This window comes from Silene latifolia, unplaced genomic scaffold, assembly GCF_048544455.1.
Source record: "Silene latifolia isolate original U9 population unplaced genomic scaffold, ASM4854445v1 scaffold_70, whole genome shotgun sequence".
NCBI classification, from domain to species: domain Eukaryota; kingdom Viridiplantae; phylum Streptophyta; class Magnoliopsida; order Caryophyllales; family Caryophyllaceae; genus Silene; species Silene latifolia.
Window position 1 is genome coordinate 5,283,202 of NW_027413609.1, and position 17,314 is coordinate 5,300,515.

At 37.7% G+C, this 17,314-nt stretch overlaps 1 non-coding gene across 1 annotated transcript; it reads right to left on the reverse strand.

The window, feature by feature from the left end:
- Window positions 1–976: 976 nt before the first annotated feature.
- LOC141640060 (small nucleolar RNA R71) lies at window positions 977–1,083 on the reverse strand. The gene has a single exon (XR_012542806.1). It is a non-coding gene; the product is annotated as a small nucleolar RNA R71 (small nucleolar RNA).
- Window positions 1,084–17,314: the final 16,231 nt, after the last annotated feature.

Here is a 17,314-nt window from a genome sequence, read left to right on the forward strand (position 1 = left end):
TACATCTCATTTTAATCATCTTGCTTATTTTCATTACTTTATTTACATTGTTGATTAGTTTAGTTGATCTCCTATCTCAACCCAAATTGTGACACCCTTAAACACAACCAATTGCAATTGAAAATTCTACATCAATACCCGTCCCTTGGGATACGACCTTTACTTACCTCTTTATTAAGAGTAGAGTAGTTTGTGAAGTTATAAATATTGTTTTGGTCAAGGTAACTTTTGACGACGAGTAAGAAAACCGACGAACCAAAAATGGTGCCGTTGCCGGGGACGGTGTTAGCTTGATTTGATTTTCTTTAATTGTTTTTAGTTGTGTCTTTCTTTACGTTGGGGAAGTTAAAATCCTCAAGGTTCGTTCTAATTGTTTTCGAGTTGTTTGATATTTTGCATGTCTAGGAGATCACAAGGTAACTTGTTACCCATTGATCTTGAAATTGAAAGAACTTTGGCCAACAATAGAAGACTTACTAGAAATACTTTGAAAGGTATTGGTGAGATTGTGGACATTCACCCAAATAATATTGAGTTCATCAACCCTTTTGCAAGAGAAGGAGAGGATAACCCAACACAAAACCAACCACAAAATCAACCCACAATGCCTAAATTTTCATCACATTCCGTACCAACCGAGGAGAACCTACCAAATGGTACTCCTACCCCAAAATATTTAACCGGTAATTTCATTGCAAAATCCGCATTTATACAATTGGTTAAGAGAAGTCAATTTGGGGGCATGCCTAGTGAAGACCCTCATTCTCATATGGAGACTTTTTGTGACTATTGTGATGCGATTTCTCAAACCGGAGTTACTCAAGACCAAATTCGATGGGTCTTATTTCCTTTTTCTTTGATTGGTTCCGCGAAACAATTGTTGAAGAGCCTAGATAAGGCTACTCTTGCTATTGACTCTTCGAAGAAATTGGCACTTGCTTTCTACAAGAAATTCTATCATCCGGAGAAGACTAACATGTTGAGCGCCCAAATCACCGGGTTCAAACAAAGGGATGAGGAATATTTGTATGAAGTATGGAAGAGATTCAAGGATACTCGTCGATCTTGTCCACACCATGGACTTAGCGAGTGGTTCCTTGTACAACAATTTTGGAATGGTCTATATGAAGACTCCCGAAACATTCTCAATTTGAGATCAAATGGTATGTTTACCGAAGTTGATGACAATCAAACATGGAACAAGATTGAAGAAATGGCGGTCCATAACTCACAATAGAGTAGACCTCGGAAGGCTACTAGAGGAGGAAAGCATGAGGTGAACTCTATTACTCAATTGGGTGCTCAACTTAGTGCCCATATTAACAGTATTAATTTGAAGTTTGAGAAGTCTATGGCTAAACTTGCAGAGGCCTCCAAATCACCCAAGAAACATGTTAATGCTATGGTAGCATCATCATCAATTCCAAGTGGAGTATGTGAGAGTTGTGGAACTTTGGGACATGGCCAAAGTGAATGTAGGGGACAACTGAACAAGTGAATGATTTCCAAGCATACAAGAGTGGTACCCCTTAGCTTATTCCAACTATTACAATGAAAACACCAAATTCCACCCCAACCTCTCATACAAAAGCCAAAATGTTCAAACCCCTCAACCAACATACACCCCACCTCCAATGAGAAACCAAGCTCAAAGACCCTTTTACAATCAAAACCAAAGTTATGAAAACCAACCTTCATACAATCAAACAAATGACCAAGGTTTTGATGTTCAAAAAGCGGTCCTCCAAATGCAAAAGAACCAACAAGATTTTTTCACTCAAATGCAAAAGGATAGTCAAGCAAAAGACATCACCATCAACAACATACTAGCTCACACGAAGATGTTGGAAACCCAAATGTCTCAATTAGCATCTTCTAGTTAACAAAGACAAAAGGGGCAATTACCACCTCAAGGTAATCCCCCAAGACATGAGTCGGTGAGTGCCATCCATTTGAGGAGTGGTAGAAGGTATGAAGGGCCGAAGAGGCTCGTTGATGAAGATGTTGTGAATGCTAGTGACAAAGAAAGAGTTGAAGACTCTAAGAAAGAAGAAGAACCCACCACCATTCAAGAAGTTTCAAAGGAGAATGAAGAGAAGGCTAAGGAGAAAGAGCCTATTGTGATTCGGCTTCCATTTCCAAGTCGTCAAGCTAAGGCAAAGTTTGATGAACAACTTGGGAAGTTTATGGAGATTGTGAAAAACTTGGAAGTCTCAATTCCATTTACGGAATTGATCAATCACGTTCCTGTTGGAGCTTGTGTCCTCCACAAATTAGTGTGATAACATTTGTAAATCTCTTACAGGTTCACAAGGGTATACTTCGTATATTTAATCAGTTGATTAACGTTTACCTAATAACGGTTGGCTTGCTAGAAAGTTTGACGTTATTATCATACAGATGGCGGTGATCAACTGGTCCCTAAAGGTCACACCTATAGGATGTGTTTGAGAAATGTGGTTATAGAAATATAATCACATTGATGCCCAATATGACTATAAAGTTAGTCAATGTGTTGATGAGATAATTATTTAATGAAAATTAAATAATATTAGTTGAGACGAATTAACTGTCAATTCGTAAATTAAATATAATAAGTTATATTTAATTAAATGTATATAATGTTAGCTTGGACGAATTAATCTGTTAATTCGTAATTAAATATAATCAGTTATATTTAATATCAACAAGATGAATGTGTCATAGTGCTAATAGTGAGTGTACAAAAACCAAGAGGTCTTGGGTTCGATCCTCACTAGATGACAATTCAACACATATTATATACTTTTGGAAAGACCAAAAATAAGGAGGCGATACTCCTTATTTTGATCAGTGTGGCCGAAAATTAGGAAGGATTTTTCTTTCCTAATTGACTCCAAGTTTTGGTCTGTATTAAAAGAAAGGGAGAGAATTATTTCTACCCTAATGCTTTTTCTTGACCTTGCCTCCTCTCTCTCATCAGAAAAAACACAAAAAAACAACTAAATTTTACATAAAATTTTAGATCGATTTCTAGCATAATCAAGGGGCATATCTCATATCGTCTTGGGTGCAACTAATAGGCGAATATCAATTTTAATATTGTTCTTAGGCCGATTTTGCTAGGACCGAAGGTTAATTCTAAATCCTTTATACTTTGTTTATGTATTTTGTTTATGACCATTGATCATCATTGTTAAATTCGTTATAATCCCTCTAGTTTAAGGGAAGTATACAGATGATTTCCCACAAGTGGTATCAGAGCACTAGGCCACGTTTTTTAATCTTGATGATTTTCATAAATTTGTTTGTGAACAATGAGGATTTTCGAAATATTTTAGGGTTTCGAATTTTTTTGGTTCGGCAAATTTTTTTGTGCCGAATTTGTTTTTTTTTTTCCCTACCGTTTTTTTTCTTTTAGTTTGATGATATTTCTCCATTATATTTTTCATATTATAGTTTATAATCAGTTAAAATTATTATATGAAGAATTGGTAGTTTTTGATTTAATGCAGATTAAGTTAAAATTAAATGGAATCGTCATGTTTATGATGAAAAGATTGTTTTTGCTATATAGGTTTTGGCATAGAAATTAATCATGTTTATTATTTCATATGCTAATCATGTTCTAATAGCAAATGTAAACAATTTTGTCATCAAATCTTGTTTTACGGCATATTGCCGCAAAAGAAAGAAAAAAGAGGGAGGACGTTTTTTTGTAGGGTTTGCCGTAGAGAAAAAAAAATAAAAAAAATTGTTGTGTTTTTTTTTGGTAAGCCGAGAAGAAAAAAAAAGGGAAAGTTTTGTTTTCTTGTTTTTTGCCATATTGCCGAAAGAATAAAATATGAAAAGTTTTTTTTGTTTTTCCTAATTGCCGAATAAAAAAAAGGGGGCTGCTTTTTTTCCAGCCGTGTGGAGCTGAAATTATAAAAAAAAAAAAAATTGTTTATTTTTCAGCCGAGACCAAATTATAATTGGTTTTTGTTTTTGTTTTTTTTTTGGCCAATTAGTTATTGTGAATCGGTTCACAATTTAAAGATACCGAGTTATTTTAAAGCAGTTTAAAATTTTGACGGATATAATTCATATTACAAGTTTAATATGGATTAAAAATGAAATTAATGTGATTAATTGCGGAATTGTCACTTAATTTAATTTAAATAGGTGGTTTGGATAAATTAATCAACATAATTAAGGAATTGTGTTATGTATGTTTAATTTATTTTAGTTGATGCTTTTAATTTTGTTGAATGAATCGAATGAATGAATTTTATTTACGTATTTATTTTTGCAATCGGTTGTAATTTGTAATACTTAGTGTGGCCTTAGTCAAATTATGTTTTCGTAATGAAGGAAACATGATTTTTATGTAATTACGAGATCTCGAATCTCCTTTATTTTAGTTTTAGGTTTTGAAATTAGAATGTAATAAATAGGTCAATTATGTAATTTTATTTATTGTAATTTTAAAGAAGACTAAAGATGAAGATTGGAGCTCACTCCCACTACATGGATCAAGATGGAACATCAAGACAAGCTTCTCGGGTCCAAGGATGGATTCCAAACTTGTATTTATTGTTCATTTTGATAGGATAGGCCACACTAGGACTTTTACTGTTTATTTTTACGTTTTCATTCTTATTGCTTTTCATTCACATGTTAGTTTATGCATCATATTCCGCCTAAAACCAAACCACCTACTACTAAAATGCATGAAAATTGACTCATATAGGTTGTATGTTAGTTTTCATGGACATGCAGATGTCACAGTCTTTAAGCCATCACCTTAGTTTAATCATTCTCGCATGCTAGATTATAGTTCACTTAAAATGAATTTAAATAAAGTTGATGGGATCTTCCTCTAAAACGGAAATTGAGATTAGTCTTTATAAGGGCAAACATCTATGAATCCCTTCTTCGTCGGTAGGCCTAATATGACCCCTTCTACGTTGGGTAAGTAGTTGTGTTGACTTAGTTTACCTCAACATCATAGTCCGAAGAGTTTCTCGTGATTATGATGGACTATAGATAGAATTTACAGAAATTTATCGACCAAGAATTCTAACGGTAGAATTAGCTAAAAGGTTAGCTTATCAATTTACAGAGAATTGAGTCTTGGGGCCATTTATATAATTCTTGAGGGAGGTCAATTGTATAAATGTTTTTTTTTTAGTCTTCGCGTTATGACATTAGTTCATTAGACTTAAAATCAAAACGATGTACATGCTTATTATTTTTTACTCTTCTTTCGCAGTGTAGAACACGATTATTTTCGATAATACTGTTACAACAAATGGCTGGAAATAACGCAATCCCAATGCCTAGTGCCACACTAGATCGTTCGTCCTGGCTAAAAATATTCATGGACCAAATGAATTAGTCCACGCGACTAAAGAATGATGGGTCCAACTTTGCGGACTGGGAGGCGGCACTACGGAATGCTGCCATTGCTGACGGTAAGCTCAGGTATTTAACTGAGCTAATACCGGTCAACCCAGGCCCAAATGCAGGAGCCAACGAGTCACTCGCTTATAGTGATTTCGTTATGGAAGCGGGTGCGATAAAGAACGTACTCATCTTTGCAATGGAAACCAATTTGCAGAGACGCTTCATTGCCCAAGGTGCAAACAAGATTTTCACCACGCTCACTAACAAGTTCTCAAAGGCACCGAGAATTGTTACATATGAGCATACCTGTCGCTTCTTTGATGCGAAACTCCAGAAGGGCCAACCGGTTAGCCCACACATTCTTCACATGATTGAGAATGTCGAGAAGCTGGAGGCACTGAATTGTAAAATCAGTGAGAGCATTGTCATTGACCGAATGCTTCATTCTCTTCACGATGGTTTTGCCCTTTTCAGGGCGAACTACTATATGAATGACTTGAAAAAGAGTCCTCATGAGCTACACTCCCTTCTCGTACAAACCGAGAAGGATATGAAATTGAGTGGGAGCGTAAAACAGGATGTTCTCACGATTTACAAAGGTAAAGGTAAGGGCAAGGCTCATGGCGACCTAGCTGTAGGTAAGCCAAAGTTTAAGAAGCCAGGAAACGGTAAGAGTGCGCCTGGTGAGACTAGTGGCTCACAGGGTAAGACAAAGAGCAAGGGCGGTGACATACAGTGCCACCATTATCACAAGACTGGACATTGGAGGAGGAACTGTCTCGTCTACCGTGAGGACATCAAGGCAGGCCGCGTCGTTCCTGTTGGTATGTCATCTTATATTCAAATGATTGAGATTAACCATGCAAGTTTCGGAACTTGGGTACTAGATACTGGTTGTGGTTCTCATTTGTGTAATCATTTGCAGGGCCTAAAGAACATCATACCTCTCGAAAAAGGTGATGTGGACCTGCGAGTCGGGAATGGAGCACAAGTTGCTGCTGCCTCGAAGGGAACATATGTAATCCAACTCCCTAGTGGTTTTGAGTTATCTTTAAATAACTGTTACTATGTACCCAGTTTATCTAAGAATATTATTTCTGTTTCCGTACTTGCTAAAGACGGTTTTGCATTTTCAATAAAGGATAATAGTTGTATTTTCTCTTTTAGTGAAATGATTTATGGCAAAGCAGTTTTCATGAATGGAATTTACATCTTAGATCAAACCACGGAAGTATTACACATGAATAATAAGAAATTAAAGGTTGGTGACAAAGATCAAACCTATCTATGGCATTGTCGAATGGGACACATAAATGAGAAACGCGTGAAGAAACTCGTCGATAATAGGACTATTCCCGCATTCGATTTTTCTACATATGGCACGTGTGAATCATGTCTCATTGGCAAGATGACTCGAATTTACTTCAAAGGTGTTGGAATGCGCGCTAGTGACCTATTAGGACTCATACATACGGACGTATGTGGACCTATGTCAATTACCGCTAGAGATGGGTATACATATTTTATCACTTTCACGAACGATTTGAGTAGATACGGTTATGTCTACTTAATGAAGCATAAAACTGAATCCTTTGAGAAATTCAAGGAATACCAGAATAGGGTACAGAACCAACTGGGTAGAAAGGTTAAAGCCCTCCGTTCAGATCAGGGTGGCGAATATCTTTCAAATGAGTTTGATCAACACCTGAAAGACTGTGGAATCGTTTTGCAGTTAACTCCACCTGGAACACCTCAATTGAATGGTGTGTCCGAACGGAGAAATCGAACCTTACTTGATATGGTTCGATCCATGATGAGTCACACGGTAGTGCCTGATTCATTATGGGGTTATGCTCTTTTGTCAGCCGCTCTTATACTTAACCAAAGTCCGTCTAAAGCTGTCGACAAGACTCCATTTGAAATGTGGAAGGGAACGGTCCCCAACTTTTCCTTTATTCAGGTTTGGGGCTGCGAGGCTTATGTCAAGTGGAGACACGAGGATAAGCTCGGCCCGCGATCGGTCAAGACATACTTTATAGGTTATCCAAAAGGAACATTTGGTCATTACTTCTATTCGCCTACCTAAAATCGAGTTTTTGTTGCGGCTAGTGCGACATTCTTAGAGAAAGAATTTCTCGAGAACAAGTCGAGTAATAGAACCTTCGAGTTGTCAAAGATTCCAGAACCAACAACCGAGGAACAGATGGAGGAAGTTGTACCTCCAACTGATGATACGGTTAATATTCCTGAGGAACCTAAGAGGTCGGGTAGAGACTCTCATCCTCCGGACAGATACATTGGTATGGTCGAGGAGAATGACGTTTTACTTCTAGAAAGTAATGAACCCGCAACCTATAGGGGTGCTATGGCCTGTTCCGACTCAAAGCTATGGCTTGAAGACATGCAATCCGAGATGGACTCCATGTATGAGAATAACGTATGGGATCTAGTTGATTTACCTAATAAGGTAAAACCTCTACAGTGCAAATGGCTTTACAAAATAAAGCGTTCTGTAGACGCGCAACCAGATATATATAAGGCACGACTTGTGGCAAAAGGTTTCAGTCAAGTGCACGGATTGGATTATGATGAGATTTTTGCACCTGTAGTCATGCTACGTTCCATTCGGATAATCTTAGCGATTGCCGCATTTCATGATTATGAAATTTGGCAAATGGATGTGAAAACCGCCTTCTTAAACGGTTATTTGGAGGAAGAGTTGTACATGGTGCAACCCGAAGGTTTCATAGATCTTGAGCATCCTAAGAAAGTATGCAAGCTTAAGCGTTCCATTTATGGACTTAAGCAAGCTTCTCGGAGTTGGAATCATCGTTTCGACCAAGTGATAAAAGAGTATGGTTTCACTCGATCGGTCGAGGAACCATGATTATATATCAAGTCGAGTGGGAGCAAGATTGTATTCTTGATATTGTATGTCTATGACATACTCTTGATTGGGAATGACATTCCTCTCCTATCTTCGGTTAAAGAATGGTTGAAGAACCATTTCCAGATGAAAGATCTGGGTGAGGCACAACGCATTTTGGGAATCCGTATCTACCGAGATAGATCACGACGGACGTTATCACTTAGTCAGGAGTCTTATTTGGATAAGTTTCTTGATAAGTTCAGCATGACCAACTCCAAGAAGGGGAACCTTCCAATGACGGCCCGGGATGCGATTGAGCAAGTCTCGATCACCCACGACGCTGAAGGATTGAGCGCATGAGTCGTGTTCCTTATGCATCTGCAATAGGATCGATCATGTATGCCATGATATGCACACGTCCAGACGTGGCATATGCATTGAGTATGACGAGTCGGTACCAAAAGAATCCAGGTGAAACACATTGGATAGCTGTTCAAAATATCCTCAAGTACCTACGGAGGAGTAAGGATAGGGTATTGACTTATGGAGGAGATATTAAGCTATGCGCAATCGGATACGCAGATGCTAGCTTCCAAACAGATCGAGATGATTAGAAATCTCAGTCTAGGTTCGTTGTTACTCTTAATGGTGCTGCGGTCAGCTGGAATAGTTCCAAACAGGAAGTTGTAGCAGATTCTACTACTGAGCCATTGAAATATGATAAGCATGGAGGGCACGTTATTTCCATGAGAATTAAACGTGTTCCTGAGTTGTAGTAGTTGATTATGAATTTGATACATTATCGTTTCATATACTATTTATAACTTCATCGTTTTAATATATAATATTTTGTTTTTCATGTGGATTGTACTGACAACATTGAACGCCACAAAGTGAACTGAATTACATTATATTATTTTTGGTCCGTAATCGCCTCCAAGAGCTGATAACTCTGGCTATTATATTGTGCAGTCGATTGATGGTGGGTTCAACGAGCCATAAGTCAAACGGTTGACTGATCGTTCACAAATACGAGATTATAACGATACCTCGTAGGACAACTTTTTGTGACAACATAATGGAGTCCTAAATGTTTAAAAACATTCGGTGCCGGGTCGTGGATTGGACATCCATTGTGTTCCTAGAGTCGATTCTTTTGACTATCGACTGTCTCTTGAGATTAAGGCAGTTTTTGGGTGACTTTGGTTTCTTTCTCACGGTCTGCCATAACTAGAGGCTAAGTAGATTTTTTTCTGGGTCATTTCATACTGTGCTTACATCTGTAGGATTCGAGTTGAGGAAAATATCCAACCCTTATCAGGTATAGTTATTTTTCAGGGCCACTCGAGGAGTTGTAACTGAAATGCATGGCCATGCTCGAATGTTGATTCGTTTATCAGTTAAGTTACTCTCTGGTCGGGGAAACCACTCTTGATATTGATCGCTTGTAAAATACGACCTTTGTGAATTCGGATTTGCAAATTGTTTTACATTGAGTGGGAGAAATTTTACAGGATATGAGAATCGGTTATCGCACATACACTTGTGATGACAAGTGGGAGTTTGTTGGAGCTTGTATCCTCCACAAATTAGTGTGATAACATTTGTAAATCTCTTACAGGTTCCCAAGGGTATACTTCGTATATTTAATCAGTTGATTAACGTTTACCTAATAACGGTTGGATTGCTAGAAAGTTTGACGTTATTATCATACAGATGGCGGTGATCAACTGGTCCCTAAAGGTCACACCTATAGGATGTGTTTGAGAAATGTGGTTATAGAAAACAAATCACATTGATGCCCAATATGACAAAAAAGTTAGTCAATGTGTTGATGAGATAATTATTTAATGAAAATTAAATAATATTAGTTGAGACGAATTAACTGTCAATTCGTAAATTAAATATAATAAGTTATATTTAATTAAATGTATATAATGTTAGCTTGGACGAATTAATCTGTTAATTCGTAATTAAATATAATCAGTTATATTTAATATCAACAAGATGAATGTGTCATAGTGGTAATAGTGAGGGTACACAAACCAAGAGGTCTTGGGTTCGATCTTCACTAGATGACAATTCAACACATATTATATATTTTTGGAAAGACCAAAAATAAGGAGGAGATACTCCTTATTTCGGTCAGTTTAGCCGAAAATTAGGAAGGATTTTTCTTTCCTAATTAACTCCAAGTTTCGGTCTGTATAAAAAGAAAGGGAGATAATTATTTCTACCCTAATGGTTTTTCTTGACCTTGCCTCCTCTCTCTCATCAGAAAAAACACAAAAAAACAACTAAATTTTACAGAAAATTTTAGATCGATTTCTAGCATAATCAAGGGGCATATCTCATATCGTCTTGGGTTCGACTAATAGGCGAATATCAATTTTGATATTGTTCTTAGGCCTATTTTGCTAGGACCGAAGGTTAATTCTCAATCCTTTATACTTTGTTTATGTATTTTGTTTATGACCATTGATCATCATTGTTAAATTCGTTATAATCCCTCTAGTTTAAGGGAAGTATACAGATGATTTCCCACAGTTCCGGCCTATGCAAAATACATGAAAGATATTCTTACAAAGAAGAAATCCATCCGGAATCTTGAGACTATTGCTTTCACTAAGGTAAGTAGTGCCATCCTACAGGGAAGTTCACCTCCAAAACTAAAGGATTCGGGAAGTTTCTCTATTCCATTCACCGTTGGCGATACTACAATCAACAGAGCTTTATGTGACCTTGGGGCAAGTGTGAGTGTCATGCCATATTCGGTGTGGAAAAGGTTAGGAATGAGAGAGCTCAAGTGCACTAATATCACACTCCAAATGGCGGATCGATCAATGAAGACACCTTTAGGGGTATGGGAGGATGTGCCGGTAAGAATTGGCAAGTTCTTCATCCCGGTGGACTTTCTTACTGTTGACCTTGAGGAAGACTCCAACATTCTTATCATTTTAGGAAGACCTTTCTTACACACCGTGGGAGCAGTGATTGACGTGAAATATGGAGAGCTCACACTTGAAGTGGGAGATGAAACAATCACTTTTAATCTTGACAAGACAATGAGAGTTCCCCGACTACATGGGCCATGTTTCATTATTGATAACTATAGCCGAGAAACTGATAGGAAGAAGTTTTGCATCTCAATGCAAAGAATAAGCTATGAGTAAAGAATCACCACCCATATGGGAGAAGAAAATGGGTAATATCCAAGATGCTCCATCCAAAAAGCAAGAATGTTTCAACAAGAATGAGAGCTTGAATAGCTCACCACCACTCATGACAAGAGAAGAAGAAGGCCTCATTGGCCATAATGACAAGAAGAAAGAGGAGTTGTTTTCATCAACTCATGATACTATTGGGGAACAAGTAGATAAAGTATGCGGTTATTAGGATGATGAGTTTGAAGGGTTATTCAATCCTTATATTGGTAATGCTATGACCCAAGACCACAATGAAGAATAACATGTGCAAAGGTCTATTGAGGATCTTTATCATAACAATGAACAAGCCTTCGATTACTTCTTCAAGGTGTTGAGCAACATCAACAACACCTTGGCTATGCCCCCTTGACATCTCATACATGGATGAGAGTTTGGTGGAGTCCTCCCTAAAACACCACTTGTAAATATTCTAACCCCTTAACTTGCATTTTACTTATTGTACTACATTCTTGTCAATTTTGGATTTTTATTTTTATGCTTTGATCAAGATTTTCTTTTTTAGAGAAAGTTAGGGAGGGACTTATATGTTTATTGATGTGTAGTGTTTTGACATAGTGTGGGGATAGCAATTGCCTAGGCTATCCAAGCCTTAGTAGTGCCCCAACAATGAAGACCAAAGGAATGAAGAGTAAATGACTCAGGTTATGAAATACACACGGGTGGAACTGAATCTGTGAGGTACAGGGACAATACGAGCGGCCCGACAGCAATCCGCTCATCCTGGAAGAAAATCCGAACGTCTTCATATAGAATCCGCTCGTCTCACTGAGGATCCGTGTAGATAACCAGTATCTGCACCTTCCATAAACCACCCGATGATGATCGGACTGTAACGTGTTTTTGATATGCGTGCGTGGATTGGCTATACATGAGATGGTTTAATGCACTACTCGAATATGAAAAATGATTTCAAAAAGTTTCCTAACTTCATTTGCATTAAAATAACACTATTTAGAGTCAAAACCGTCTTCGGACCCAAAACCGACTCAGAAACCCGCAACTCGAGTCAACCTGAGTCAACCCGACTCAACCCAATTCTGGAATGTCGAAAATAATGCCATGAATGTCTTTATCATGCCATTTCCATTAAAATGACCCTAATTAGAGTCAAAACCGACACCGAGCCAAAAATCGACTCCAAATTCAAATCCCGACTCACACGGGTCAAACCCGAGTCAAGCACACAAAACACCTACCTCAGGTAACACCAAAATAATCTTATTAGATGCCCATATTGTTACACGACATCCTATTTGAATGCCACATATCAACAATGGATGGAGAATTGGCCATGTCCAAATTGAAAGGGACAATACAACCATTTGTATCACGAGGTAGCTTGCGCCTCAATGGGGTGTCTGCTTAGCCTCTAAGAAAACACAACCAAACTACCTCCCCACATTTCTCTATAAATACCACCCTTCACACACCATAATCTTGACGCGAGCGTCCGCCCCTTCACCTCTCCCTTAAACTTCTAGACTCGACTTCCTAAGTCACAAAATCGAAACGTGTTTACGACCTACCGATCGTAAACACAAGCCTTACACAAATTTTTTGGTACCGTCGCCGTGCATTCAACCGACCCATTTGACCAACTCAATTCATCAATCAACATGTTTTAATTAACATATTTTCAAACCAAATCCTTTTTTAAGGCACTCTTTTTAAACTTCTTTGATCGCGAGTAGTCACAACGAGAAAACCGTCTCTAAAGTCGCCTACCACGCAAACATCAAAATATGTAAGTTTGAGGGTGTAAATATCTCATTTATTTCATATCTTTACTGTTTTTATGAGTTTATATGCATGAACAATGCATAACACGATTCAAATATAAGTTAGACAAGCCAAAACCAAGTTTTGGCCTAAGACAGGAGCTCCATGCTATGCAGGGAGGCTCGCGCCTCTTGTAGGTGTCCAGGTTAGACTCATCCATGTTTGTTCTCGTCTTTCCTCTTTATTTCATTTCTTATTTGTAATCGGTTTTTACCATTTTAATTCATTTTTATGACAAACCTTTTAACCATAAATCATAATCACCCTTGGTTCCTAATACCATGACGGTTTAATCCGTGACCCGGTGATTTTAATTGGTTTATTACATTTTAAAAGAAATTCTTTTCTTTTATTTACCTTTTTAATGCATTTTTATGTTAAACATATTTTGACCATTACAAAAATCATCCTTGGTTCTTTATACCATGACGGTTTATTCCGTGACTCGATGATATTATTGGTTAATTACATTTTAATGGGTATTTTAACACCCTTTTATTTTATTTACCATTTTTCTCATTTGTTTACATTTGTAAATATATTAGTCATAATTCATAATCATCCTTGGTTCTTTATACCATGTCGGTTTAATCCGAGTACGATGACAAACTTAACTAATTACAAAGAAATGTACTTAACATAATTAGTTCAAATCAAACATTTTACATTTCTACTTGTAAACTATGCTTTTCAAACATGCAAATCCGACAACAAATATTACTAACACAATAGTAATTATTCCGAGTCATGCAAATCATACTTGCAAATCATTTATCAGAAAAAACGGTTTTAAATAACATTTTCAAGAACCAGGAGACGCCCCCTAGGGTCGGCTCGTGGCTCGCGCCCCAAGAGGCCGCTTATTTCCATCTTTTAAAACCTGGGAAGAGCCCTTTATCTCGCCAATAAGCTCGCGCCTTAACAGGGCTGTCTGGCACTATTCTGCCTCGTTTTTAGCACTTGTCTAGGACGATCCCGATTACGGTAAATCCAAATACATGACGGATCAGATTGACAAGCTTACGTTTTTACACTTTGTCATTTGACACCCCTTTTCAATAAATGGATCGTGTTAAGCATCATAACCCGTACATGGCAAATGGATGTTTAATTTCCGTTTTCACATGCAAATCAATTTAAATCCAACTTGACATATTATGCTTGATATTTGGATTAACAAACTGACTTAGAAAGCTCACATGTTAGGTTAACACTTTTGGATGTGCATTCATGCATTTACACCGTTTTATCAACTCTTGCATTTAAACAACCACGATCGATCAGTAGAGGCCGCTAATGCGGGCGGGATTGGGTGTCCGATTAAAGGGCTTCCCAATACGTACCCTCACCCCTTACTCAGAACCTTTGGATAGTGGATGGTCTTATCCAGGGCGTACGAGAGTCATTTTAGGCATAGAATGCTAAAAGGGGGACGATTCCTTATCTTTAGTACCTATGTCGAACACCGCTTTTTGCCTTGGTTGACCTAGGTATAAAGCGGATTTCGAACGGGTTCCAGGCATCCCGTAAATGCTTGGTGGCGACTGCGAACATCTCTAATCGTTTCGAGACCTTTACCGAGAAGAAATTGACCGATCAAAAGCGATCCGGTCGAAAGTATTTTTACGCCGCCGATCGTGGCTTTTAAAAGACCGCTGCATGTCCACAGATTGGCTTGGCGTGCAGGTGGCCCGTGAACGCAGACCGGTAGGTGGCCAAAATCAACAGACGGCCTGTGGCCCATGTCCACATTTTGGCGACTCCGCTAGGGAAAACTAGGACACTTGTGTCTTTGTGATCCTTAGAGGTGAAACTCGAACGAGGTCGTGGTTAAAGTGCATTAATTGATATTAGGGTCATAAGTCGGGTTCCTTGTCCGGGCCCACAACCTAACCTCTTTAGACCAATTGGCTCGTCCTGATTGAGTCAAGCTTACCGTTGACGTTACACATTTCTTTTTCGTCAAAGAGCTTTCATCACTTTCGAGCACGAGGCTAGGGCACCCTCCTTACACATTTTTTTTTTGGATTGGTATCCCTCTCGCAAATCGGGGTTTGATTGCTTGGTGTGTAACCCACCCTTCTAAGCCAAAACCCGTGTCAGCATTATGCATAATATAATGAAACTGTGAGTGCTTATGTGCTAATTGATCATAAGTCCTTCAGTGTCATTTTCAAACTTTCAAATACACCTTTTCATGTCGTTGTAATGACGATTTTCAAACCCGGTTTTTATAACCATTCAAAACACCTTTTTGCGCTGTTATAATGGCCATTTTAAACCTCGATCTTTCGCCGACCGTTGCACGCCTTTTTAGGCCGTCGTAACGACGATTTTCAAACCAGGTTTTTACAACCATTTCAAAAGCACCTTTTTAGGCCGTCGTAATAACGATTTTTAATCCCGGTTTTCATAACTATTTCAAGTACACCTTTTTATGCCTTTATAATGGCCATTTCAAAACCCGGTTTTTGATAACCATTTCAAATGCACCTTTTCATGCCGTCATAATGGCCATTTTAAACCTCGATCTGTCGCCGACCGTTGCATTCTCAAAACACCTTTTTACGCCGTCGTAACGATGAATTCTACCCTCGAAGTTTCAAAATTCGAAATCAATTTTCAAACTAAAAAAAATGTTTTTTTCAAAGTAATGATGATTTCAACCCGTGCAACTTTCCAAATTTCAAATCTCATTTTCGAAATCAAATTTGGCTTTTTCTAAGCCGTCGTAATGACGATTTCAATTCTCAAAAATTTCGATTTGCATGCCGTCTTTCAATGTTTAAAATGGTTTTCTAACCCGTTGTAATGACGAATTCAATCCTCATAATTTCAAATCTTTGAAAACAAATCTAACCGTTTTCAAATTTCAAATCCAACTTCAAACCATTTGGAAACAAATTTAACCGTTTTTAAATTTCAATTCAAAATCGAATCTTTGAAAACAAATTTAACCGTTTTCAAATTTCAAATTCAAAATCAAATATTTGAAAACAAATTCAACCGTTTTCAAATTTCAATTCAAATTTCAAATCTTTGAAAACCAATTTAACCGTTTTCAAATTTCAATTCAAAATCAAATCTTTGAGAACGAATTCAACCGTTTTCATATTTCAAATCAGATTTCGAATCGTTTGAAAACAAATCGAACCGTTTCCAAATTTCAATTCAAAATCAAATCTTTGAAAACAAATTCAACCGTTTTCAGATTTCAAATCAAATTTGAAATCATTTGAATACAAATTTAACCGTTTTCAAATTTCAATTCAAAATCAAATCTTTGAAAATAAATTTAACCGTTTTCAAATTTAAAATTCAAAATTAAATTTGAAAACAAATTCAACCGTTTTCAAATTTCAAACCATTTGAAAACAAATTTAATCGTTTTCGTGGCCATTGTGATGACAATTCCAAATTCTTCAATTCTCGATTTTCAAATCCGTTAATTCGGAATTTCAAAAACTGTCTCTGGAAACAGTACATCGTTTTCCGAGCCGACTCAAACTCAAACCGTCTTTTGAAAACAAACCGAAGACAACCCTTTCAACCGGCCGACCTTTCGGAGATCCCTACTCTTCGGAAACCGTCCATAAAACAACAAATGAATGTTTTTGAAAATTTCTATTTTCGAAATTTCAGTCCACCTTTCCGATTCAGCCTCGAGTCAATTAGAGTCCTGTCGATTTCAAGTCAGGTTGTCTAGATAACGTCGAGTTTATGCTGAAGTTAGTACCTACCTTCTGGTCTGGGTCGTGTCGCCTAATTGTCGAGACATCTCCAATTGTGGTGTTAGCAGAGTCAAAACCTCTCGGGTATTAAACCCGTCTTTCCCCTACATTACGGGTCAAAGGTCAAGTTTGTGTACATGTCTTGTCCAACGGCGTCACGCCAGCAACAAACCTCCAAATCTCGTCAGAAGTCGTTTGTCTAGGCATCACTATTCCAAAGTAGACACTCGAGTCTAAATTCAATGTCATGCACCAAGAGTTCAAACACAAGAGGTCATTCACGATCTTTAATGAACTCATAACATAGTCACGCCGTCGCGTCTTCACGACAAAGTGCCTTT